Source organism: Cherax quadricarinatus, chromosome 46 (assembly GCF_038502225.1).
Source record: "Cherax quadricarinatus isolate ZL_2023a chromosome 46, ASM3850222v1, whole genome shotgun sequence".
Taxonomy (NCBI): Eukaryota; Metazoa; Arthropoda; class Malacostraca; order Decapoda; family Parastacidae; genus Cherax; species Cherax quadricarinatus.
This window is the reverse complement of record NC_091337.1, coordinates 1,493,294-1,520,793: the sequence shown is the minus strand read 5'-3', so window position 1 is coordinate 1,520,793 and position 27,500 is coordinate 1,493,294. Positions and strand designations below refer to the sequence as shown.

At 45.8% G+C, this 27,500-nt stretch overlaps 1 protein-coding gene across 5 annotated transcripts in view; it reads right to left on the bottom strand.

The window, feature by feature from the left end:
- Positions 1–27,500, bottom strand: part of LOC128696639 (tetratricopeptide repeat protein 28) — a 476,495-nt gene that overhangs the window by 94,942 nt on the left and 354,053 nt on the right. The window lies entirely within an intron of this gene.

Genomic DNA, 27,500 nt, shown 5'->3' with positions numbered 1-27,500 from the left:
GAGACAGGAAGGACTCTGGGGGGACAGACCAGATGGGGACACCAGCAAGGAATACACCAACAAGTGTTGGACGACATACATACAGATGAGGAGGAGGTGAAGAAACTGCTAAGGGACATCGATACCTCAAAGGCAATGGGACCGGACATCTCCCCGTGGGTCCTTAGAGAGGGAGCAGATATGTTGTGCGTGCCACTTTCACAATCTTCAACACGTCCCTGGAAACTGGGCAACTACCTGAGGTATGGAAGACGGCAAATGTAGTTCCCATTTTTAAAAAAGGAGACAGAAAAGAGGCACTAAACTATAGACCTGTGTCATTGACGTGTATAGTATGCAAAGTTATGGAGAAGATTATCAGGAGGAGAGTGGTGGAGCACCTGGAACGGAACAAGAGTATAAATGCCAACCAGCACGGATTCATGGAAGGCAAATCCTGTGTCACAAACCTTCTGGAGTTTTATGATAAAATAACAGAAGTAAGACACGAGAGAGAGGGGGGTGGGTTGATTGCATCTTCTTGGACTGCAAGAAGACCTTTGACACAGTTCCTCACAAGAGATTAATGCAGAAGCTAGAGCATCAGGCGCATATAACAGGAAGGGCACTGCAATGGATCAGAGAATACCTGGCAGGGAGGCAACAACGAGTCATGGTACGTAATGATGTATCACAGTGGGCACCTGTGACGAGCGGGGACCCACAGGGGTCGGTCCTAGGACCAGTGCTATTTTTGGTATATGTGAACGACATGATGGAAGGGTTAGACTCAGAAGTGTCCCTGTTTACAGATGATGTGAAGTTAATGAGGAGAATTAAGGTGAGGACCAGGCAGGACTTCAAAGAGACCTGGACAGACTGGACACCTGGTCCAGCAAATGGCTTCTCGAATTTAATCCTGCCAAATGCAAAGTCATGAAGATAGGGGAAGGGCACAGAAGACCACAGACAGAGTATAGGCTAGGTGGCCAAAGACTGCAAACCTCACTCAAGGAGAAAGATCTTGGGGTGAGTATAACACCGAGCATGTCTCCGGAAGCACACATCAATCAGATAACTGCTGCAGCATATGGGCGCCTGGCAAACCTGAGAACAGCATTCCGATACCTTAGTAAGGAATCATTCAAGACACTGTACACCGTGTATGTCAGGCCCATACTGGAGTATGCAGCACCTGTTTAGAACCCACACTTGATAAAGCACGTCAAGAAACTAGAGAAAGTACAAAGGTTTGCGACAAGGTTAGTTCCAGAGCTAAGGGGAATGTCCTATGAAGAAAGATTAAGGGAAATCGGCCTGACGACACTGGAGGACAGGAGGGTCAGGTGAGACATGATAACGACATATAAAATACTGCGTGGAATAGACAAGGTGGACAAAGACATTATGTTCCAGGGAGGGGACACAGAAACAAGAGGCCACAATTGGAAGCTGAAGACACAAATGAGTCAGAGAGATATTAGGAAGTATTTCTTCAGTCATAGAGTTGTAAGGCAGTGGAATCGCCTAGAAAATGACGTAGTGGAGGCAGGAACCATACACAGTTTTAAGACGAGGTTTGATAACGCTCATGGAGCGGGGAGAGAGAGGGCCTAGTAGCAACCGGTGAAGAGGCGGGGCCAGGAGATAAGACTCCACCCCTGCAACCACAAATAGGTGAGTACAAATAGGTGAGTACACACACACACACACACACACACACACACACACTAGCGGACAAACGGGAAAGATTGTGGCGAAATTTAAAATAAATGGTTTATATATATGGTAGAGCAGATCATTGGGCTGCTCCATGTGTGGTGTTGTATACACTGTGAATAGCAAGTAGAAAAAGTAGATACAACATGCGAACAAGAAAGATCTATTATAACAACAGCCAGGCTTCAGAACAACCAAATGCTGTATAACAAATACGTTAAGCTACTACATTAGCCACACAGTACACAAGACATGCATTGCATGATTACGTTTGCAAGGATTAAAATCTTCCGAGAGTTCCTGCTTAAACGCTTATCAGGAAGCAAAGAGCAGGAACAAAAGGCAGTTTTACAATGACTGGCAGTTTGGTAAGAAAAACTGCCAGCAGCGATACGAAGGAAACTGCTGACGGAGCAGCACTCACCTCCACCAGACATCCTGAACCGACTTCATATTATGATTCACATAAACGATTTACAAGAAGAAATGAACATCATGAACATGATTGCGGGTGTCGCAACAGTTCTGTGAAATATACGAAATAAAAATGAGTGTCAATCCCTATTTGAAGAAAGAAACTGAACAAGTGATGAATATGGGTGTTGTGAACGAAGGTAAGATAGTGCCACGCAGGAGAAATATAAAAGAAGACACGTGAATATACAATTTGTGATAATATATTGAGAACACACGAGACTGAAGAATAATCCCAGAGAAAAGATTATATGACAAATATAACAAATGTTGTACTATGTAACTCTATGTATTACTGAGTATTATACCAGCCTGTGACGTACTGGACTGGTCAAAGTATTATACCAGGCAGTGATATACTGGACTGGTCAAAGTATTATACCAGGCAGTGATATACTGGACTGGTCAAAGTATTATACCAGCCAGTGATATACTGGACTGGTCAAAGTATTATACCAGCCAGTGACGTACTGGACTGGTCAAAAGTATTATACCAGCCAGTGATATACTGGTCTGGTCAAAGTATTATACCAGCCAGTGATATACTGGACTGGTCAAAGTATTATACCAGCCAGTGACATACTGGACTGGTCAAAGTATTATACCACCCAGTGATATACTGGACTGGTCAAAGTATTATACCAGCCAGTGATATACTGGACTGGTCAAAGTATTATACCAGCCAGTGATATACTGGACTGGTCAAAGTATTATACCAGCCTGTGACGTACTGGACTGGTCAAAGTATTATACCAGCCAGTGACATACTGGACTGGTCAAAGTATTATACCAGCCAGTGATATACTGGACTGGTCAAAGTATTATACCAGCCAGTGATATACTGGACTGGTCAAAGTATTATACCAGCCAGTGACATACTGGACTGGTCAAAGTACTATACCACCCAGTGATATACTGGACTGGTCAAAGTATTATACCAGCCAGTGATATACTGGACTGGTCAAAGTATTATACCAGCCAGTGACATACTGGACTGGTCAAAGTATTATACCAGCCAGTGACATACTGGACTGGTCAAAGTATTATACCAGCCAGTGATATACTGGACTGGTCAAAGTATTATACCAGCCAGTGATATACTGGACTGGTCAAAGTATTACATGTAGAAAGAAAACTGAGAAGGTGTGCCCCTGCAGGGATTGTCCGTCATGTTGGTGAGGAGGGGCTCTTGATCCAGTGAACTGGACCCGTTCTCCAATTCCTTAAATCGAGACCGAATGCCCTCCTTTCTCCCCCCCCCCCGCCAAACGCTCCCCATCATTGTAATAATACTGAGACAATATACCAGACTATTCCAAGTCCAGAGACACATAAAATCTGCTATACTAAAATATACAAATTAGAAAGAAGACTAAAAAAAAAAAAAAAAGCCAAAGGCGCACTTGAGAATTTCCTCGAGAGAAGACAGGAAGAAAAAACATGATGAAACTGGACATTGGATCATCAAAAAAAAGATACAAGCTTATTAGTGTGTTTACAAGGGAGCGTTAAACTCTAAATTATCACGCAGCGCGTAGGAAGTGGGTTCCTACTCCATCAGGATTGATCCAGGAGGAAAGAAATGGGTAGCTCTCATTCCAAGGATCAAGAGCCCTTCACGTCCATCATGGGAAAAGATACGAGAAAGTTTAGAGGTTAAATGAGAACAACAGTGTAACAGTTACACGAGAACAAGAGTGTAACAGTTACAAGAGAGCAACAGTGTAACAGTTACAAGAGAGCAACAGTGTAACAGTTACAAGAGAACAACAGTGTAACAGTTACACGAGAACAAGAGTGTAACAGTTACAAGAGAGCAACAATGTAACAGTTACAAGAGAACAACAGTGTAACAGTTACACGAGAACAGTGAACCAGTTACACGAGAACAACAGTGTAACAGTTACACGAGAACAAGAGTGTAACAGTTACAAGAGAGCAACAGTGTAACAGTTACACGAGAACAAGAGTGTAACAGTTACACGAGAACAAGAGTGTAACAGTTACAAGAGAACAACAGTGTAACAGTTACACGAGAACAGTGTAAGAGTTACACGAGAACAACAGTGTAACAGTTACACGAGAACAACAGTGTAACAGTTACACGAGAACAACAGTGTAAGTTACACGAGAACAACAGTGTAGCAGTTACAAGAGAACAACAGTGTAACAGTTACACGAGAACAACAGTGTCACAGCTACACGAGAACAACAGTGTAACAGTTACACGAGAACAACAGTGTAACAGTTACACGAGAACAACAGTGTAGCAGTTACAAGAGAGCAACAGTGTAACAGTTACAAGAGAACAACAGTGTAACAGTTACAAGAAAACAAAAGTGTAACAGTTACACGAGAACAACAGTGTAACAGTTACACGAGAACAACAGTGTAACAGTTACAAGAGAACAACAGTGTAACAGTTACACGAGAACAACAGTGTAAGAGTTACACGAGAACAACAGTGTAAGAGTTACACGAGAACAACAGTGTAGCAGTTACAAGAGAACAACAGTGTAACAGTTACAAGAGAACAACAGTGTAACAGTTACAAGAGAACAACAGTGTAACAGTTACACGAGAACAACAGTGTAGCAGTTACAAGAGAACAACAGTGTAACAGTTACAAGAGAACAACAGTGTAACAGTTACAAGAGAACAAGAGTGTAACAGTTACACGAGAACAAGAGTGTAACAGCTACACGAGAACAAGAGTGCAACAGCTACACGAGAACAAGAGTGTAACAGCTACACGAGAACAAGAGTGTAATAGCTACACGAGAACAACAGTGTAACAGTTACACGAGAACAATAGTGTAAAAGTTACACGAGAACAACAGTGTAACAGTTACACGAGAACAAGAGTGTAACAGTTACACGAGAACAACAGTGTAACAGTTACAAGAGAACAACAGTGTAACAGTTACAAGAGAACAACAGTGTAACAGTTACACGAGAACAAGAGTGTAACAGTTACAAGAGAACAGCAGTGTAACAGTTACACGAGAACAACAGTGTAACAGTTACAAGAGAACAACAGTGTAACAGTTACAAGAGAACAAGAGTGTAACAGTTACACGAGAACAAGAGTGTAAGTTACACGAGAACAAGAGTGTAACAGTTACACGAGAACAAGAGTGTAACAGTTACAAGAGAACAACAGTGTAAGTTACACGAGAACAACAGTGTAACAGTTACACGAGAACAAGAGTGTAACAGTTACACGAGAACAAGAGTGTAACAGTTACACGAGAACAAGAGTGTAACAGTTACAAGAGAACAACAGTGTAACAGTTACAAGAGAACAACAGTGTAACAGTTACACGAGAACAAGAGTGTAACAGTTACACGAGAACAAGAGTGTAAGTTACACGAGAACAAGAGTGTAACAGTTACACGAGAACAAGAGTGTAACAGTTACAAGAGAACAACAGTGTAACAGTTACATGAGAACAACAGCGTAACAGTTACACGAGAACAACAGTGTAAGTTACACGAGAACAACAGTGTAACAGTTACACGAGAACAACAGTGTAACAGTTACACGAGAACAACAGTTTAACAGTTACACGAGAACAACGGTGTAACAGTTACACGAGAACAAGAGTGTAACAGTTACACGAGAACAACAGTGTAACAGTTACACGAGAACAACAGTGTAACAGTTACACGAGAACAACAATGTAACAGTTACACGAGAACAACAGTGTAGCAGTTACACGAGAACAACAGTGTAGCAGTTACAAGGGAACAACAGTGTAACAGTTACAAGAGAACAACAGTGTAACAGTTACACGAGAACAACAGTGTAAGTTACACGAGAACAACAGTGTAACAGTTACAAGGGAACAACAGTGTAACAGTTACAAGAGAACAACAGTGTAACAGTTACACGAGAACAAGAGTGTAACAGTTACACGAGAACAACAGTGTAACAGTTACAAGAGAACAACAGTGTAATAGTTACAAGAGAACAACAGTGTAATAGTTACAAGAGAACAACAGTGTAACAGTTACAAGAGAACAACAGTGTAATAGTTACAAGAGAACAACAGTGTAGCAGTTACAAGAGAACAACAGTGTAACAGTTACAAGAGAACAAAAGTGTAACAGTTACACGAGAACAACAGTGTAAGTTACACGAGAACAACAGTTAGTATAACTGTTACAAGAGAACAACAACTAGCGCTGAATGACTCTTAAGGGTTTATCGTTTTCGCTGAATAAAATGATAATATATACAGTTAGAGGAGAGACTCAACCAAATACTACAACTATTATTATGTCCATTTTGTCTTTTCTATAAATGTAGAGGTCAACCACACCCAGCAGTGTGTTGGTCGACCCGTGGCTGCTGCTCCTAGGTGTTGCTGCATTAGCAACACCCAGGAGGTGTTGATAGTGCACCAACACCTAGGTGTTGCTGCACTCACTATCAAGTTACTGAACTTTCTAAGTTAGTTTTAGGCCAAAAATATAAATCTTTATATCATTGTCAATTAAAAAGAAAGAGAATTTTTTGGGGGAAAGTTATATTTTTAAGAGAGTTCGGTTTATTAGGCACAACATACATGCCAGGAGCTGAGTCTCGACCCCTGCAACCACAATTAAGTGAGTACATACGTACATACGGCACACTACATGGGTGAAACATTGTGTGTACATTAAAACGAATAAGGTGAAATGAAACAAATCAATTCCTATCACTGGATTATACGCGACCACGCGACAGAGACACTGTATAGCAAATCATACAAATCCAGGGGACAATAACCTCACCAATAATCTTAGAGCATTGGTTAAAGTGCTGAAAATGGGAGGGGTTATAAAAATATAAATGTGAATATAAAAGAAAACGGTACTTACCTCTGGGGAAACTATAAAAAATATCGCAAGCGACATAAGGTAAGCCACTGTACATGATGTACGATTAGGTGGGTGGAGGGCCAGGAGGTTAAGAAGCAGGAGGAAGGACACAGTGATGAGGACGACGAGAAGGATAATGCGGAGGAGGAATCAGGGAGAAGATGAGGAAGAAAACGATAAGTTTAAAAGGAGTCAGTGGAGTATTGTGTACAAGAGGGCAGTGAGGAGGCCAAGAACCAGGGAGCCATGAAAGGCTGGCAGGTAGGAGGTAATTAATCAGGGAGCCATGAAAGGTTGGCAGGGAGAAGGCAAAGAAACAGGGAGCCAGAAAGACTGGCAGGGAGGAAGCAAGAAATCAGGGAGCCAGAAAGGCAGGTGGCAGAGAAGCTGGTTGTGAGGTTAAAGAGGTAGGTTGGGTAGAAGCCTAAGTGGCAACACACACACACACACACACACACACACACACACACACACACACACACACACACACACACACACACACACACACACACACACACAGTGAAGAGGCAGGGCCAGGAGCCATGAGTCGACCCCTGAATCCACAATTAGGCGAGTATACACACAATTCTCAGATAAATATTTACGGCAGACAGGAACTGTTTGAATTCAGTTGGTTGGCTGTTTCATACTTAGAAATTATGGCTAAAAGGCAGTACAAGGACGAAAGAAAAGCAGATTCTTGGAGGTGAAGCCCTGACAGTGCTCCTTAGTTACAACTTCCCTGTATGAGGCAGGACTGTCAGCACTCACGCTCAGAAAGTACAACCGTCTATGACATAAGATACGGTCTGTCATCTAAATCACCCTGATTTGAGGAGCTCGTTGAAAATCATGCCATCCAGGGATTGGGGAATCGTCTCCGACGAAACCCAGTCCACCTGTTGAATAGGTGTCATATTTCTTACGGACAGGCAGCGTTAAACTATAGGTCGGTATCTTTGACATGCATGATATGTATGGCAATCGAGAAGAAGTGTGTTGAAGCACCAGAGGCGAGGCAGTGTCACAAGCGACAACAAAACTCCTACCTCAAACACCTGACTGGATTATATAACAAGGTAAAAGACATTACGCGAGAAAGATGGGCAGGTGGAGTGCCTACTCTTAGACTGCAAGAACATATGACACTCTACCACACAAGAGATTGCCGAGAACTGGAAGAGCAGGATGTTTTACCCCTACGGATTGAGCGCTTCCAAGTAAATAATAAGAGGAGAGGAGCTACCAGAGATAATATGAAAGGCACCAAAAACGACCAAAGAATACCTAACGAGAAGGAAAGAGTGATTGTTTAGAGAGAGAAAGAGATGATAATGGATGTGACGAGAGATGTTTCACAATGATCAGTAATAATAATAATAATATCTTTATTTCTACAAGTACATGTACAAGGTATACAGGTCTAGCTGACATCAATGATATACTACTATATAGAAAGTCCCTTGTTTTGCAGAGCATTTCGAGCAAATTAGGTCAATTTTGTCCCAGGATGCAACCCACACCAGTCGACTAACACCCAGGTACCCATTTTATTGATGGGTGAACATAGACAAATGGTATAAAGAAACACGCCCAATGTTTCAACCCTCGCCCGCCGGGAATCGAACCCGGACCTTCACCGTGTGAAGCGAGAGCTTTTGCCACTATTAATGTTCAAAAATGATGTAAAAATAATGGGAACACTTCAATCATTAATGGTAGAAGGATTCAGATGTTAGCTGCACACCGAACATATCACGGGAAGAGCACATTAACCATGTAACTACGGCATCATATGGAGACATAATAAGGCCCAAGAAGCCGGAAATCAGTAATTCTTAATAAGTAATCTAGGAGGCTGGGTTAAGAGCTGAGACTCGACCCCTATAAACACAATGCAGTTAGTACACACACACACACACACACAAACACACACGCGCAAACAAATACACACACACACACACACACACACACACACACACACACACACACACACACACACACACACACACACACACACACACACACAGTAAGGATTCGTTCAAGACTCTGTATATCATTTACGTCAGGCCCATACTGGAGTATGCAGCACCAGTTTGGAATCCACACCTAGTCAAGCACGTCAAGAAATTAGAGAAATTGCAAAGGTTTGCAACAAGACTAGTCCCAGAGCTACGGGAGAAGAATCGAATCGGACGAGGATCAGGCAGGACTACAAAGAGATCTGGACAGGCTACAAGCCTGGTCCAGCAACTGGCTCCTTGAGTTTAACCCTGCCAAATGCAAAGTCATGAAGATTGGGGAAGGGCAAAGAAGACCGCAGACACAATATAGTTTAGATGGCCAAAGAGTGCAAACCTCACTCAAGGAAAAAGATCTGGGGGTGAGTATAACACCGAGCATATCTCCTGAGGCGCACATCAATCAGATAACTGCTGCAGCATACGGGCGCCTGGCAAACCTACGGATAGCGTTCCGATACCTCAGTAAGGATTCGTTTAAGACTCTGTACACCATCTACGTCAGGCCCATACTGGAGTATGCAGCACCAGTTTGGAATCCACACCTAGTCAAGCACGTCATGAAATTAGAGAAAGTGCAAAGGTTTGCAACAAGACTAGTCCCAGAGCTACGGGGATTGTCCTATGAAGAAAGGTTGAGGGAAATCGGCCTGACGACACTGGAGGCCAGGAGGGTCAGGGGAGACATGATAACGACATATAAAATACTGCGCGGAATAGACGAGGTGGACAAAGACGGGATGTTCCAGAGATGGGACACAGACACAAGAAGTCACAATTGGAAGTTGAAGACTCAGATGAATCAAAGGGATGTTAGGAAGTATTTCTTCAGTCATAGAGTAGTCAGGCCATGGAATAGCCTAGAAAGTGATGTGGTGGAGGCAGGAACCATACATAGTTTTAAGGCGAGGTATGATAGAGCTCATGGGGCAGGGAGAGAGAGGACCTAGTAGCAATCAGCGAAGAGGCGGGGCCAGGAGCTGTGACTCGACCCCTGCAACCACAAATAGGTGAGTACAAATAGGTGAGTACACACACACACACACACACACATCAGTGGTTCCCGCTGAGTATCGACACCACCATAATTAATACCCAGTGGAATGCACTCCGCGCCCCCTTACCCCCACTCACTCTCTCTCTCTCTCTCTCTCTCTCTCTCTCTCTCTCTCTCTCTCTCTCTCTCTCTCTCTTTACACTCTCCTGATAGTCAGAATCAGTAGTGGTGGGTGGTGTAGTTTATTCAATGTCACTACGAACACATGTTAGGCATTACCTCCCAGTACAGTACACTCTCATGACTACTTCAACCACACCAGCATCACCCATCTGGTTCATTCATCATCACCCATCTGGTTCATTCATCATCACCCATCTGGTTCATTCATCATCACCCATCTGGTTCATTCATCATTTACACTGCATTAACCACCTAACGCATCAACATACACGTCTTTATAACTTACCCACAAGCGCCCACTTCCCAGGATAACCTGTTACATATCGTTGTGCTAAATCACCCACAGAGGTTTGGCGCTTCATATAAATTACAAAAAATCCCACAACGAATACAGTAGTTTCCTGTACAAAAAATAATGAATGGAAATCGGTAATAACTTGAAATTTGAAGCAGACAAAACTAAACGAAGGAGATGAGGGACTGACTTTATTGTCAGAATTATATTTTTTTTTCCTGACCGAACGTTGAGCTATAGCTCTTGGTGGGAGAACAGGTAGCGTGACGAGTCCAAGTGTCACCCTTGAGATTAAGAAGTTAAGTGTCACCCTGAGGTCAGTTGGAAATTTTCTAAAAAACAGTTTTAAGATTAACACAAGAAAAATTTGGCTAGGACACAGAGAGAACTCGACAAATATAAAGGGACCACGACTCTACATTACCATTCTTTCAAACATAAAGGGAATTACCTACAACCCCCTAGCTGTCTTCAAGAGGGAACTCGACAAATTCCTCAGATCAACGGAACAATGGTGCATGCGTTGGACAGCAGGATGCGGGCCACCAACAGTCTCGCCGATCAGGCTAGCAACCCAGAGGCCGGGTCTGGGACAGGTCCACGAGGGAGGTTACCTCCGAAAGCAACTACAGGTAAACCACAGGTAAACTACATGTGATCCCCCCACCATGAGACTTCCATGTTGACTCTTGATCCAAGAAATTGGATGACCCCTACAAGCTTAGTGTGTGAGTACTTACCTATTTGTATTCATCTATTTGTGGTTGCAGCGGTTGATTCACAGCTCTTGGCCCAGCCTCTTCGCTGGCCCCTACTAGATCCACTCTCTCTCCCTGCTCCAAGAGCCTTATCATATCTATTCTTGAAGCTATGCATGAATCCTCTCTCCATACATAGCTTTAAGAAAGGTACGATAAAGGTCTTGCAGCAGGGAGAGAGTGGACCTAGTAGTATGTGTACTCACCTGTTTGTGGTTGCAAGGATCGAGTCGTAGTTCCTGGCCCCACTTCTTCACTGGCTGCTACTCAGTCACTCTACCTGTTCCGTCAGCTTTATCATACCTCTCCTTAAAGCTATGTATAGATCCTGCCTCCACTACATCACTTCCCAGACTATTCCACTTCCTGACAACTCTGTGACTGAAGAAATACTTCCTAACATCCCTGTGGTTCATCTGAGTCTTCAATTTCCAACTGTGACCCCTTGTTGTGTCCCATCTCTGGAACATCCTGTCTCTGTCCACCTTGTCTATTCCTCTCAATATTTTATATGTCGTTATCATATCCCCCTTTTCTCTCCTGTGTATGTGTACTCACCTATTTGTACTCACCTATTTGTGGTTGCAGGGGTCAAGTCATAGCTCCTGGCCCCGCCTCTTCACTGATTGCTACTAGGTCCTCTCTCTCCCTGCTCCATGAGCTTTATCATACCTCGCCTTAAAACTATGTATGGTTCCCGCCTCCACTACTTCACTTTCTAGGCTATTCCATGGCCTGACTACTCTATGACTGAAGAAATACTTCTTAACATCCCTTTGATTCATCTGAGTCTTCAACTTCCAATTGTGACTTCTTGTGTCTGTGTCCCATCTCTGGAACATCCCGTCTTTGTCCACCTCGTCTATTCCGCGCAGTATTTTATATGTCGTTATCATGTCTCCCCTGACCCTCCTGTCCTCCAGTGTCGTCAGGCCGATTTCCCTCAACCTTTCTTCGTAGGAAAATCCCCGTAGCTCTGGGACTAGTCTTGTTGCAAACCTTTGCACTTTCTCTAATTTCATGACGTGCTTGACTAGGTGTGGATTCCAAACTGGTGCTGCATACTCCAGTATGGGCCTGACGTAAATGGTATACAGTGTCTTGAACGAATCCTTACTGAGGTATCGGAACGCTATCCGTAGGTTTGCCAGGCGCCCGTATGCTGCAGCAGTTATCTGATTGATGTGCGCCTCAGGAGATATGCTCGGTGTTATACTCACCCCCAGATCTTTTTCCTTGAGTGAGGTTTGCAGACTTTGGCCATCTAAACTATATTGTGTCTGCGGTCTTCTTTGCCCTTCCCCAATCTTCATGACTTTGCATTTGGCGGGGTTAAACTCAAGGAGCCAATTGCTGGACCAGGCTTGTAGCCTGTCCAGGTCTCTTTGTAGACCTGCCTGATCCTCATCCGATTTGATTCTTCTCATAAACTTCACATCGTCCGCAAACAAGGACACTTCTGAGTCTATCCCTTCCGTTATGTCATTCACACATACCAAGAACTGTGTGTGTGTGTGTGTGTGTGTGTGTGTGTGTGTGTGTGTGTGTGTGTGTGTGTGTGTGTGTGTGTGTGTGTGTGTGTGTGTGTGTGTGGCGACTAATGAAAACATCAGTGTTTGCTGTGACGAATCAGCGGTCAGCTCACCGTGTGTCCTGACCGCAGTAAACTTCCACTTGCGATAACCAGAGATAAGATCAGTGTGATAATCAGGGATAAGAACAGCGTTTGCGGTAAACAATCAGATGAGTGTTTCAGGTAACCAATTAGATAATATGAGTGTCTGAAGTAACCAGAGATAAAGACACTTATAGTAACTAATCAAAGATAAAATTACCATCTGTGGCCACTTCAATAAAACAGATCTAGTGGTGACCAATAAGCGAGTAAGATCAGAGTTCGTGGTGACCAATCAGCGAGTAAGATCAGAGTTTGTGATGACCAATCAGCAAGTGGATCAGCCTCGGTTGTGACCAATGGGTGGGTAGATAGGTATGCGTGCTAGCCAATGAGAAGTGTTGGCATTAGAAGGTAGGTTGAGGCGAGTGATTTGATAATGGTTGAGAGGAGTGTAAGCCACCAGCTTAGCACCGGCCACCACTATTGTCATGTCAACAAGAATATTCTCCGTGAGAGACTTCTACTCTACTCATCTAACCACCATCCCCAACCCTCTATCCCGCCTCCGTTCCCCCAGCTAGCATCTAGGCTACACCTAGTCCCTTTCCATTCCCCCTTCTCTCACGGTTTTCACCGAAACAAGCTTCTATCCTGAACTAGTCAACTTTACCAAGGATCTATTCTGCCTCCAGTTGAAGAACTAGCCTCGTTCCTCTCCCCCCAAAATCCCTCAACTACCCACTATCTTTCCTTCAGTTTCCTCAGCTAGCCTTTGTCTTGCACGAGTGGACACCCCAGACCAGTGGACACCCTAGATCAGTGGACACTCCAGAGCAGTAAACACCAGAGGCCAATATCTGCCGAAATGTTATATACACAGTATATAACATTCCAGCAGATACTGGAGATTTCTAACTCATTTTTCTCCTGAATGCAACTCACAACAGTCTACTAACACACAGGTGACTCATTTTCACTGCTAGGTGAGCAGGTAACTTGCCCATGTGTCTCTCCGTGCTAGGGAATCGAACCCGGGGACCTTGCGATTGTGAGTGAAATATTCTGATCACTGCGTTACCCAGCACGGATGCTGTACACTGTGTGAGGTCGTGATCTGTCTCATCTAACCCCGCCTCCCCTACCCACCCTCCCGGGCCAAAACTAACCCCTTCCCTCCCTCTGTAAACCATCCACAATCCTCCCCCTCCTCGGCCAACACTCACCCCCACCCCTTCCACCATAATACCTCTTGTACCTCCCATCTACTGCCAACACTATCCCAACCCCTACTCCTTCCCCACTGCTCCTCCCCTACCCACAATACCCCCAACTCTCTCCTCATCCCTGCCACCACCTCCCTCAACCCTCTCCCTGACCCCCACCATTAACCAAATCTAAAATATAAATATTTTCTATACGCAAGGAACAACCACAAATTGACGCTGAATAATGCGTAAGAAAATGAATGTTGTAAAATGAAGCTCCATTATATATATATATATATATATATATATATATATATATATATATATATATATATATATATATATATAGAGAGAGAGAGAGAGAGAGAGAGAGAGAGACAGAGAGGATGCAAACCAACAGCGGGGGGGTAGTCGATTGATAGCTCTTGGCCTTTCGTGTTGCAATGCAGAAAAGACGAGGAGGTCCAAGCAGATAAGATACGAGCGTCTTGTGGCGCTCCTTGTGATCTTGTCTGCTTGGACCTCCTCGTCTTTTCTGCAACATTGCAAGCTCCTGATGTACTGATTGCAACACGAAAGGCCAAGAGCTATCATTCAGTTCCCCCCGTGGTTGTTTTGCATCTTGTATCGTGAAAAGCTAGCTGGGTTAGGGAAGCAATTAACAGATAATCACCTAACAAACAGAAGCGCCAGGAAACACTACTGTTACCTGGAGAGCAACACACCACCACCCCACCCCAGCAACACTCTCCTGTTACCTGGAAAGCAACACACCACCACCCACCCCAGCAACACTCTCCTGTTACCTGGAGAGCAACACACCACCACCCACCCCAGCAACACTCTCCTGTTACCTGGAGAGCAACACACCACCACCCACCCCAGCAACACTCTCCTGTTACCTGGAGAGCAACACACCACCACCCACCCCAGCAACACTCTCCTGTTACCTGGAGAGCAACACACCACCACCCACCCCAGCAACACTCTCCTGTTACCTGGAGAGCAACACACCACCACCCACCCCAGCAACACTCTCCTGTTACCTGGAGAGCAACACACCACCACCCACCCCAGCAACACTCTCCTGTTACCTGGAGAGCAACACACCACCACCCACCCCAGCAACACTCTCCTGTTACCTGGAGAGCAACACACCACCACTCACCATAGCAACACTCTCCTGTTACCTGGAGAGCAACACACCACCACCCACCCCAGCAACACTCTCCTGTTACCTGGAGAGCAACACACCACTACTCACTCCAGCAACAAACACACCACCACTCACCCCAGCAACACTCTCCTGTTACCTGGAGAGCAACACACCACCACTCACCCAGCAACACTCTCATGTTACCTGGAGAGCAACACACCACCACCCACCCCAGCAACACTCTCTTGTTACATGGAGAGCAACACACCACCACCCACCCCAGCAACACACTCCTCTTACCTGGATAGCAACACACCACCACCCACCCCAGCAACACTTTCCTGTTACCTGGAAAACAACACACCACCACCCACCCCAGCAACACACTCCTGTTACCTGGAGAGCAACACACCACCACCCACCCCAGCAACACTCTCCTGTTACCTGGAGAGCAACACACCACCACCCCACCCCAGCAACACTCACCTGTTACCTGGAGAGCAACACACCACCACCCCACCCCAGCAACACTCTCCTGTTACCTGGAGAGCAACACACCACCACCCACCCCAGCAACACTCTCCTGTTACCTGGAGAGCAACACACCACCACCCCACCCCAGCAACACTTTCCTGTTACCTGGAGAGCAACACACCACCACCCCACCCCAGCAACACTCTCCTGTTACCTGGAGAGTAACACACCACCACTCACCCCGGCAACACTTTCCTGTTACCTGGAGAGCAACACACCACCACCCACCCCAGCAACACTCTCCTGTTACCTGGAGAGCAACACACCACCACCCACCCCAGCAACACTCTCCTGTTACCTGGAGAGCAACACACCACCACCCACCCCAGCAACACTCTCCTGTTACCTGGAGAGCAACACACCACCACCCACCCCAGCAACACTCTCCTGTTACCTGGAGAGCAACACACCACCACCCACCCCAGCAACACTCTCCTGTTACCTGGAGAGTAACACACCACCACCCCATCCCAGCAACACTCTCCTGTTACCTGGAGAGCAACACACCACCACCCCATCCCAGCAACACTCTCCTGTTACCTGGAGAGCAACACACCACCACCCCACCCCAGCAACACTCTCCTGTTACCTGGAGGGCAACACACCACCACTCACCCCGGCAACACTCTCCTGTTACCTGGAGAGCAACACACCACCACCCACCCCAGCAACACTCTCCTGTTACCTGGAGGGCAACACACCACCACTCACCCCGGCAACACTCTCCTGTTACCTGGAGAGCAACACACCACCACCCACCCCAGCAACACTCTCCTGTTACCTGGAGAGCAACACACCACCACCCACCCCAGCAACACTCTCCTGTTACCTGGAAAGCAACACACCACCACCACCCACCCCAGCAACACTCTCCTGTTACCTGGAGAGCAACACACCACCACCCACCCCAGCAACACTCTCCTGTTACCTGGAAAGCAACACACCACCACCCACCCCAGCAACACTCTCCTGTTACCTGGAAAGCAACACACCACCACCAACCCCAGCAACACTCTCCTGTTACCTGGAAAGCAACACACCACCACCAACCCCAGCAACACTCTCCTGTTACCTGGAAAGCAACACACCACCACCCACCCCAGCAACACTCTCCTGTTACCTGGAAAGCAACACACCACCACCCACCCCAGCAACACTCTCCTGTTACCTGGAAAGCAACACACCACCACCCACCCCAGCAACACTCTCCTGTTACCTGGAAAGCAACACACCACCACCCACCCCAGCAACACTCTCCTGTTACCTGGAAAGCAACACACCACCACCCACCCCAGCAACACTCTCCTGTTACCTGGAAAACAACACACCACCACCCACCCCAGCAACACTCTCCTGTTACCTGGAAAGCAACACACCACCACCCACCCCAGCAACACTCTCCTGTTACCTGGAAAGCAACACACCACCACCCACCCCAGCAACACTCTCCTGTTACCTGGAAAGCAACACACCACCACTCACCCCAGCAACACTCTCCTGTTACCTGGAAAGCAACACACCACCACCCACCCCAGCAACACTCTCCTGTTACCTGGAAAGCAACACACCACCACCCACCCCAGCAACACTCTCCTGTTACCTGGAAAGCAACACACCACCACCCACCCCAGCAACACTCTCCTGTTACCTGGAAAGCAACACACCACCACCACCCACCCCAGCAACACTCTCCTGTTACCTGGAAAGCAACACACCACCACCCACCCCAGCAACACTCTCCTGTTACCTGGAAAGCAACACACCACCACCCACCCCAGCAACACTCTCCTGTTACCTGGAAAGCAACACACCACCACCACCCACCCCAGCAACACTCTCCTGTTACCTGGAAAGCAACACACCACCACCCACCCCAGCAACACTCTCCTGTTACCTGGAAAGCAACACACCACCACCCACCCCAGCAACACTCTCCTGTTACCTGGAAAGCAACACACCACCACCACCCACCCCAGCAACACTCTCCTGTTACCTGGAAAGCAACACACCACCACCACCCATCCCAGCAACACTCTCCTGTTACCTGGAAAGCAACACACCACCACCCACCCCAGCAACACTCTCCTGTTACCTGGAAAGCAACACACCACCACCCACCCCAGCAACACTCTCCTGTTACCTGGAAAGCAACACACCACCACCACCCATCCCAGCAACACTCTCCTGTTACCTGGAAAGCAACACACCACCACCCACCCCAGCAACACTCTCCTGTTACCTGGAGAGCAACACACCACCACCCACCCCAGCAACACTCTCCTGTTACCTGGAAAGCAACACACCACCACCACCCACCCCAGCAACACTCTCCTGTTACCTGGAGAGCAACACACCACCACCCACCCCAGCAACACTCTCCTGTTACCTGGAAAGCAACACACCACCACCCACCCCAGCAACACTCTCCTGTTACCTGGAAAGCAACACACCACCACCAACCCCAGCAACACTCTCCTGTTACCTGGAAAGCAACACACCACCACCAACCCCAGCAACACTCTCCTGTTACCTGGAAAGCAACACACCACCACCCACCCCAGCAACACTCTCCTGTTACCTGGAAAGCAACACACCACCACCCACCCCAGCAACACTCTCCTGTTACCTGGAAAGCAACACACCACCACCCACCCCAGCAACACTCTCCTGTTACCTGGAAAGCAACACACCACCACCCACCCCAGCAACACTCTCCTGTTACCTGGAAAGCAACACACCACCACCCACCCCAGCAACACTCTCCTGTTACCTGGAAAACAACACACCACCACCCACCCCAGCAACACTCTCCTGTTACCTGGAAAGCAACACACCACCACCCACCCCAGCAACACTCTCCTGTTACCTGGAAAGCAACACACCACCACCCACCCCAGCAACACTCTCCTGTTACCTGGAAAGCAACACACCACCACTCACCCCAGCAACACTCTCCTGTTACCTGGAAAGCAACACACCACCACCCACCCCAGCAACACTCTCCTGTTACCTGGAAAGCAACACACCACCACCCACCCCAGCAACACTCTCCTGTTACCTGGAAAGCAACACACCACCACCCACCCCAGCAACACTCTCCTGTTACCTGGAAAGCAACACACCACCACCACCCACCCCAGCAACACTCTCCTGTTACCTGGAAAGCAACACACCACCACCCACCCCAGCAACACTCTCCTGTTACCTGGAAAGCAACACACCACCACCCACCCCAGCAACACTCTCCTGTTACCTGGAAAGCAACACACCACCACCACCCACCCCAGCAACACTCTCCTGTTACCTGGAAAGCAACACACCACCACCCACCCCAGCAACACTCTCCTGTTACCTGGAAAGCAACACACCACCACCCACCCCAGCAACACTCTCCTGTTACCTGGAAAGCAACACACCACCACCACCCACCCCAGCAACACTCTCCTGTTACCTAGAAAGCAACACACCACCACCACCCACCCCAGCAACACTCTCCTGTTACCTGGAAAGCAACACACCACCACCCACCCCAGCAACACTCTCCTGTTACCTGGAAAGCAACACACCACCACCCACCCCAGCAACACTCTCCTGTTACCTGGAAAGCAACACACCACCACCACCCATCCCAGCAACACTCTCCTGTTACCTGGAAAGCAACACACCACCACCCACCCCAGCAACACTCTCCTGTTACCTGGAGAGCAACACACCACCACCCACCCCAGCAACACTCTCCTGTTACCTGGAAAGCAACACACCACCACCCACCCCAGCAACACTCTCCTGTTACATGGAAAGCAACACACCACCACCCACCCCAGCAACACTCTCCTGTTACCTGGAAAGCAACACACCACCACCCACCCCAGCAACACTCTCCTGTTACCTGGAAAGCAACACACCACCACCCACCCCAGCAACAACTAACTTCTTCAAGAGGCAACTAGATAAGTTCCTGCAGGGAAGTCCTCATCAACAACCAGACTGAACAACCTGGTTGATCAGTGTGGGCTGCACGAGTACCCATTCACCCCTCTAAATCCCACCACCACCACCTTCCTTCCTTTCCCACCACCGCAAGGGCCTTTTCTGCATGATTATATCCTCATCAATTCCACTACCCTGTGTGTGATAAGCCATCTTGAGAGGTAGTAATTTTTAGGTAAGAGTAACTCCAGCGCTGCTGGAATGAAACTGCCGTAGCTACTTAACCCATTGTGGAACGCCTGACTGAGGTCTCCCAGCTGTGTGGAACATAAATAGAGAGCACTGCAGAAGGCCTGCTGGCCCATGCTAGGCAGGTTCACGTAACATGTGACGGACGACTGCGTGCCTGGATAATACTTATATTCTCTTTTCCCAGGAAGGCAAGGCTAGCTCCAATTCCTTTCATCAAAAGCCTGGATTACTGCGATATTGCCGATAATTCCTATCTACCACCAGCCCCGCCTTACCTGGAGTCTACCTGGAAGGTATTCCGGGGGTCAACGCCCCCGCAGCCCGGCCCATGACCAGGCCTCCTGGTGAATCAGGGCCTGATCAACCAGGCTGTTACTACGGGCCGCATGTAGTCCAAATTACGAACCACAGCCCGGCTGATTCGGTACTGGCTTTAGGTATTTGTCCAGCTCCCTCTTGAAGACAACCAGGGGTCTATTGGGTAATTAACCCCTGGTTGTCTTCAAGAGGGAGCTAGACAGATGCCTAAAGTCGGTGCCGGATCAGCCGGGCTGTGGTTCGTACGTTGGACTACGTGCGACCAGCAGTAACAGCCTAACCAAACCATATCACGGGTGGGGTTTGATCCCGCATTTGTGGTCACAGTGGTGCCTATGCTAACCTTCCTATGGTGTAGAAATATACCTAGTTGGACGAATATTATTGTGGCTAGCTGGTCCAGTGGCTAACGCGACGGTCTGGAGTTTTGAGACTCTGATCGCGGGATCAAATCCCACCCGTGGTATGGTTTGCAATCGTGTCATTACGATTTCGTGAGTCACAGTAACAGCCTCGTTGATCAGGCCCTGATCCATCAGGAGGCCTGGTCATGGACCGGGCCGCGGGGGCGTTGATCCCCGGAATACCCTCCAGGTAAGGCAGGACTGGTGGTGGATAGGAATTATTGGCAATATCGCAAGTAATCCAGGAGAGAGAGAGAGAGAGAGAGAGAGAGAGAGAGAGAGAGAGAGAGATTAGCGTTGGGAGAACCGAAGAAGTTGAAACCCGTGCTTCAGTTGTTAGCGCACTCAGCTCACATACTAAGGGTCCATGGTTCGATCTCCGTCAAAGTGGAAACGTAGGGCATATTTCCTCACACCTGTTGCTCCTGTTCACCTAGCAGTAAGTAGGTACCTGGGTAGAAGCAGGTTATTATCATTTATCTACGCTAGGTACCTGGGTGTTAGTCAACTGTTGTGGGTGGCATCCTGCGTTGTGTACCTTAGATAGTGTTGGGTTTCAAATGAACTGAGGTAGGATAACTCTTAGAATAGACGGAATGGGAGGAAGGGAAGGATATAATAATGAGAGAGGAAGAGGGAATGTGTGATGACAAGGGTTAAGAGAATATATCCCAGTCCGGAACTACTTCATCAACAGTTAAACTGCCTAGTACCTCCGCTCTTACTACCCAACTCCTTCACGTCACATTATATTTCCTTCTACACTCAAACCCATACACTGTAACTTCCATGTGTAGTCTGGAGAAATAAACGTTTTAATTTCGTATACGTATACTGAACGTAGGTTAAAACCGGGTCGTGAACACGGGAGGAAGTGAGAGAAGCTGGTGTGTAACTCACAACACTGTCAGTTAGACCCAAGACTTTGTACTCCAGATCAAAGTAACTTCCACTAAGTCTCTCTACTTTCTTGCCCCGACCACTCTCATGTCCTTCCTGTCCCCTTGACACACACACATACCTCCCCAAAGAGATGATAAAACAAGAACATCAATTTCGAAGACATACGTCCACCCAATAATTTCCGATTCATATATTGCCCTCCTTGTGTCGCAACACCTTGGTCTATTACCTGCGTGCTTCCTAGGTGTCTTGAGGAGGAGGCAGAAAAAGAGGACGAGAAAATGGTGAAGGTGGAAGAAGGTAGAGGAGAATGAGGAAGAGGAGGAGGAGGAGGAGGCGGTGGTATACGACTATACTGAACGAATTCAGAAATGCCGAAAAAAAAACATATATATTAAATCAAAATGATTGTAAATCCCAGCAAGAAGAATGGTAAATTGAGCAAATGGAGGAACAAATGATGATGGAAAAGTCTTATGGAAAATTGTGTCCAGAAGGTATAATATATATATATATATATATATATATATATATATATATATATATATATATATATATATATATATATATATATATTATTTTATTTTTTTATTATCACACTGGCCGATTCCCACCAAGGCAGGGTGGCCCGAAAAAGAAAAACTTTCACCATCATTCACTCCATCACTGTCTTGCCAGAAGGGTGCTTTACACTACAGTTTTTAAACTGCAACATTAACACCCCTCCTTCAGAGTGCAGGCACTGTACTTCCCATCTCCAGGACTCAAGTTCGGCCTGCCGGTTTCCCTGAACCCCTTCATAAATGTTACTTTGCTCACACTCCAACAGCACGTCAAGTATTAAAAAAAATTTGTCTCCATTCACTCATATCAAACACGCTCACGCATGCCTGCTGGAAGTCCAAGCCCCTCGCACACAAAACCTCCTTTACCCCCTCCCCTCCAAACTTTCCTAGGCCGACCCCTACCCCGCCTTCCTTCCACTACAGACTGATACACTCTTGAAGTCACTCTGTTTCGCTCCATTCTCTCTACATGTCCGAACCACCTCAACAACCCTTCCTCAGCCCTCTGGACAACAGTTTTGGTAATCCCGCACCTCCTCCTAACTTCCAAACTACGAATTCTCTGCATTATATTCACACCACACATTGCCCTCAGACATGACATCTCCACTGCCTCCAGCCTTCTCCTCGCTGCAACATTCATCACCCATGCTTCACACCCATATAAGAACGTTGGTAAAACTATACTCTCATACATTCCCCTCTTTGCCTCCAAAGACAAAGTTCTTTGTCTCCACAGACTCCTAAGTGCACCACTCACCCTTTTCCCCTCATCAATTCTATGATTCACCTCATCTTTCATAGACCCATCCGCTGACACGTCCACTCCCAAGAAAACATATGAATGACGAATACGAATGGCGTAATGCCGATAATATCGAATAATGACAAAGCTGCACTCTCTTAGAGCTTGATAAAACTCTACAAGAGCACGACGTCTTTCCTTCAAAGATCTGAACAAAGCACTTTTCGCCACATACGTAAGAACGGTCCTCGAGTATGATGCTCCAGCGTAGAGCCCCCACCTAGCAAAACATAAAAAAAAGAGACTAGAGAAAGTACAGAGATTCGTCACAAAGCTGGTACCTGAAACGAAGAATAAAAACTATGACGAGAGAGACTTTAGAACAATACATAATTACCACACACACAATATTCCAGAGCAGATATGACGGATAGATTATTATTATAATCAAAAAAGAAGCACTAAGCCACAAGGACTATACAGCTATGACGGATAGAGCAAACAAAAGACACGACAGGGGACAAGCTTTTATTTCGACGACGCTTCGCTTTCTGGAGCTTAATCCTGATGATCTGATAAAGCTCTACACAGAGCTGTATCATGATCTGATAAAGCTCTATACGGACTGTATCATGATCTGATAAAGCTCTATACGGACTGTATCATGATCTGATTAAGCTCTATACAGCCCTGTATCATGATCAAATAAAGCTCTATACGGACTGTATCATGATCTGATTAAGCTCTATACAGCCCTGTATCATGATCAAATAAAGCTCTATACGGACTGTATCATGATCTGATTAAGCTCTATACAGCTCTGTATCGTGATCTGATTGCGCTCTATACAAAGCGAAATGTTAGCATGATAAAACTTGTTCTGTCAAGTGTCGCTTCGTTAGTATTGTCGGCGAAGCTCCATTTAGATCCAAAGTGGATGCAAACAATTCAGCATGTGCAGCAATTAGGTTACCTGGAGACCTGAAGTTTACCTGGAGAGGGTTTCGGGGGTCAACGCCCCCGCGGTTCGGTCTGAGACCAGGCCTCATGGGTATCTTTACTGATGAAATGTTTCGCCTACACAGTAACTAGGCTTCTTCAGTCAAACACAAAGGGAGCAGTAGTAATGAAATAAAAATGATATAATCAGTCCATCAACCTTGCAGAAGGAGTATTTGAGGTGGTCAGTCCCTCCGCCTGGAGCTGAACTCTTCTCCTATTTCGTGTGCCTCTACTTTCTTCAACAATCTCTGATGTGGAACTCTATCAAAAGCTTTATTGATATTAGCAAACATTCAGTGAATCAGGAAGACTTCAGCAAACATTCAGTGTTAGGATAACACAGACGTGGTATAAACTAAAGAGGAACTGTTTCTGCTGATGTTACAGCTATGCAATGCTCTACTAATTCCATTAATGTTGTTGCAACTGCTGCTACTATTAAATCAACTAATACTGCTGCTACTACCTGGGCAAAGAGTGCCCTTTGTCCAGGTAAATCTGTTTGTGACTTGATAAAGCCCACTGTGTGGGCGAAACGTTGTCAATAGTCGGATTATACTGCATTTTTGTCTATTTTACCAATTAACAAAGGGACAAACAAGAGAACAGTTTTTAGCTGCGGAAAAAGAGGTATAGAAAAAACGGTTTAACAACTGCTACTCGATCACACGAGGAGCAACTTGACAGTATATGATCACGTTCAGGGAAGAGGACAGGTACTGGACACGGGGAAGGTGAGGCCTTATTGCACAATCCTAAACCACACAGCTGTGACAGAAGACAGAGGGGGAAAAACCAGCTGAAGTAACTGGTCACATCCAAGACAATAGCACACGATAACATCTCACCACGGATGCTGAAGGAGACAGGAGAGATAGTACACAGGTGGCTAACGAGGATCTACAACGAATCTACCGTTGTATGACCCACACGGGTTTATCACTGTTTTAGGATAATAATAATACAAGGAATTACTAGACAGGAGAGCTGCCAGAAAACTGGGAACTTAAAAAAACTACAGATTTAGTTACATGAACATAAAAAATGTCCATGGAGGTGGTGGGGTACCCTGTCTAATTAAGCTAAAAAAATTCTCTGACACGAAGACAAAAATCAAGAAGGAAAGACAAAAAAAAATGAGGGATTGCATAATCCTAAACAGTCACAGTTGCTCTGACATAGTTCCTCATCATAGGAGATTAATCTACTAACTGCAAAACCAAGCTGGAGTGACGGAGGGTACTCCAGTGGATAAAAGATTGCTTAACAAAGTCACCGCGGTCACAGAGATGCCACGACAGAGGGAAGTAACCCGTGAGGCATCACAAGAGTTGATTCCAGATACCGAGAGAATTACACTACAACGTGTGAATGTTTACAGAACTAAATAAAGAGATTAAGGACTGGAAGAAAATGTAAGACAACTTGAACAAGCTACAGAAACTGTCCAACAAATCTGCTGGAATTTAGCTTTGGTAAATGACGAACAAAAAGGCACAATACCGGGACTGGAGCAATACACAACTATTCTCAATACTTTCTACCACCACTATTACTACTTCCACTACCAGCCTTACTACTCCCACTATTTCCTTTTCTTCCTCTTTTGGTCCTGTACCTGTCCAGCTCGCCTACATATACTGGCTCCGTCTCTCATGTTAGTGTGACTTTGAAAATGGTCCAAATCGCACCGAAACGTGCGATTTGGACCATTTTCCTCTCTCCTATGTGCGGGTTATTTGTGTATTGGTAAATGAAAGTTTAAGAGGATAGGAAGAAGAGAAAAGAGTTCAGAGGAAAAGTACTACCTGAAAAGGAGGCTAATCATAAAATCTGAAATAAAAAAATGACCTACATGGATAGACATTACGGTAAACCCATGATGTCTATCCATGTAGGTCTTGCCTGATTTTTATTGGAGGTACTTTGTACTGTCTGCCAAGTCTCCTTCTTTCACATAGGCTGATTTCAATGTGCAGGCTTGGGATTAGGCCCTCCAGGATTTTCCAGGTGTTAATTATGATTTACCTTTCTCGCCTACGTTCCAAGGAATACAGTTAAAGAGATTTCAGGCATTCCCAGTAAATCGGATGTTAGTATACAGCAGTATTCCAGCCTGGACAAAACCAGCGACTTGAAGACTACCATATCTGGCTCAGCATCCTTTGTCTTTAAAGTTCCAGTTACCCAATCTCTCATTTCTCTTACTGCAGGAATAGCAACATTGTTGTGATTCTTGAATGTAAGATCTTCTGACATCATTACTTCCAAGTCTCGCATATAGAGAGATTCCGCTCCATCGAATGATCTGAGTTTGTCCTATACTTTGTTTCGATCTTTATTTCCACCATTCTTCTACAGCACAGCAACTGAAACTTGTTCTCGTTGAATATTATATTGTTGTCTGAGGCTTGCTTGAAGATTTCATTCACATCCTCTTGAAAATTCACTGTCCTCGATGACGCCACTTTCATTAAGATTCTGATGTCGTCAGTAAAGGATGTTACAGTGCTATGGATTATGGCCTTGTTTATGTCGGATATAAGAATGAGAAACAGAAGTGGGGCGAATACTGTGACTTTGTTTAGTACTACTTTCTTTGTTTGCCATTACTCTCTTTGTTCTATTAGTTAAGAGTTGCCTACTTTACTAGTTATTCCTTGTGAATGAATTCTGTGCGCTATCACACCGTGGTGGCACTTGTTGAAGGCTCTTGCGAAATCGGTGTACACAAGATTAACATTTAGCTCCATTATGATATGGTCTTGCATCCAAAACCATATCATAATGGTCTAGTAATTGTGAAAGGCAGGAGCGACCTGCTCTAACCCCAAGCTGTCCTAAATTGTAGTTGTTGCGATTTCATGTGACTGGAAATCTTGCTTCTTAGGACCCATTCAGAGATTTTGTTAATGTGTGAAGTTAACACACTGGTCTGTAGTTTTTTTGCACTTACTGTACTGTGTGATGACACATGTGTCCAGGCTCCTTCTCTATAAAATACTAAAGGCCTGAGACAATGATTACTTACAATTTTTGATGAACATGGAGCTCCCTGAGTCTGGACCTTGGGTAGAATGCATGGGTATGCTCTCGCTGGCTTCTTCAAAGTCAGCGGGGACTCGGGCTACATCAGAAATTGTGGAGATATCAATGGTGTTTTGAGTCTCATTCATAAAAAAATAGTTGGGATAATCAATCTGTAGATTTATTAGTACGTTACTGAGCACAGAGTCGTTTTGTGTCTTCAGTACTTAACTTATTTCCCTATTGTCTTCAGTATATGCTCTGTCTCTTTTAATTAAAGGCTGAGACTTTTACCCTGAGTCTTGCATAAGAGAAATATTTGGGATTTCTTCTAATTCCATTTAAGGCTCTTTGCTCCCTTCGTCTCTCCTGGACCTTATTTGATGCAACCAGTTAGTGTTCCATATTTTCCATTTGTCTGCTGTCTTTGATAGATGATATCCATTATCATCGCCTGTAGAGGAAGCACCTCTCTCACAAATGTTCTCCTTTGCCGTATCTGTTACATACTTTCAGCGCCAATGAGCTCAGCCTCCTGAGGAACTGGT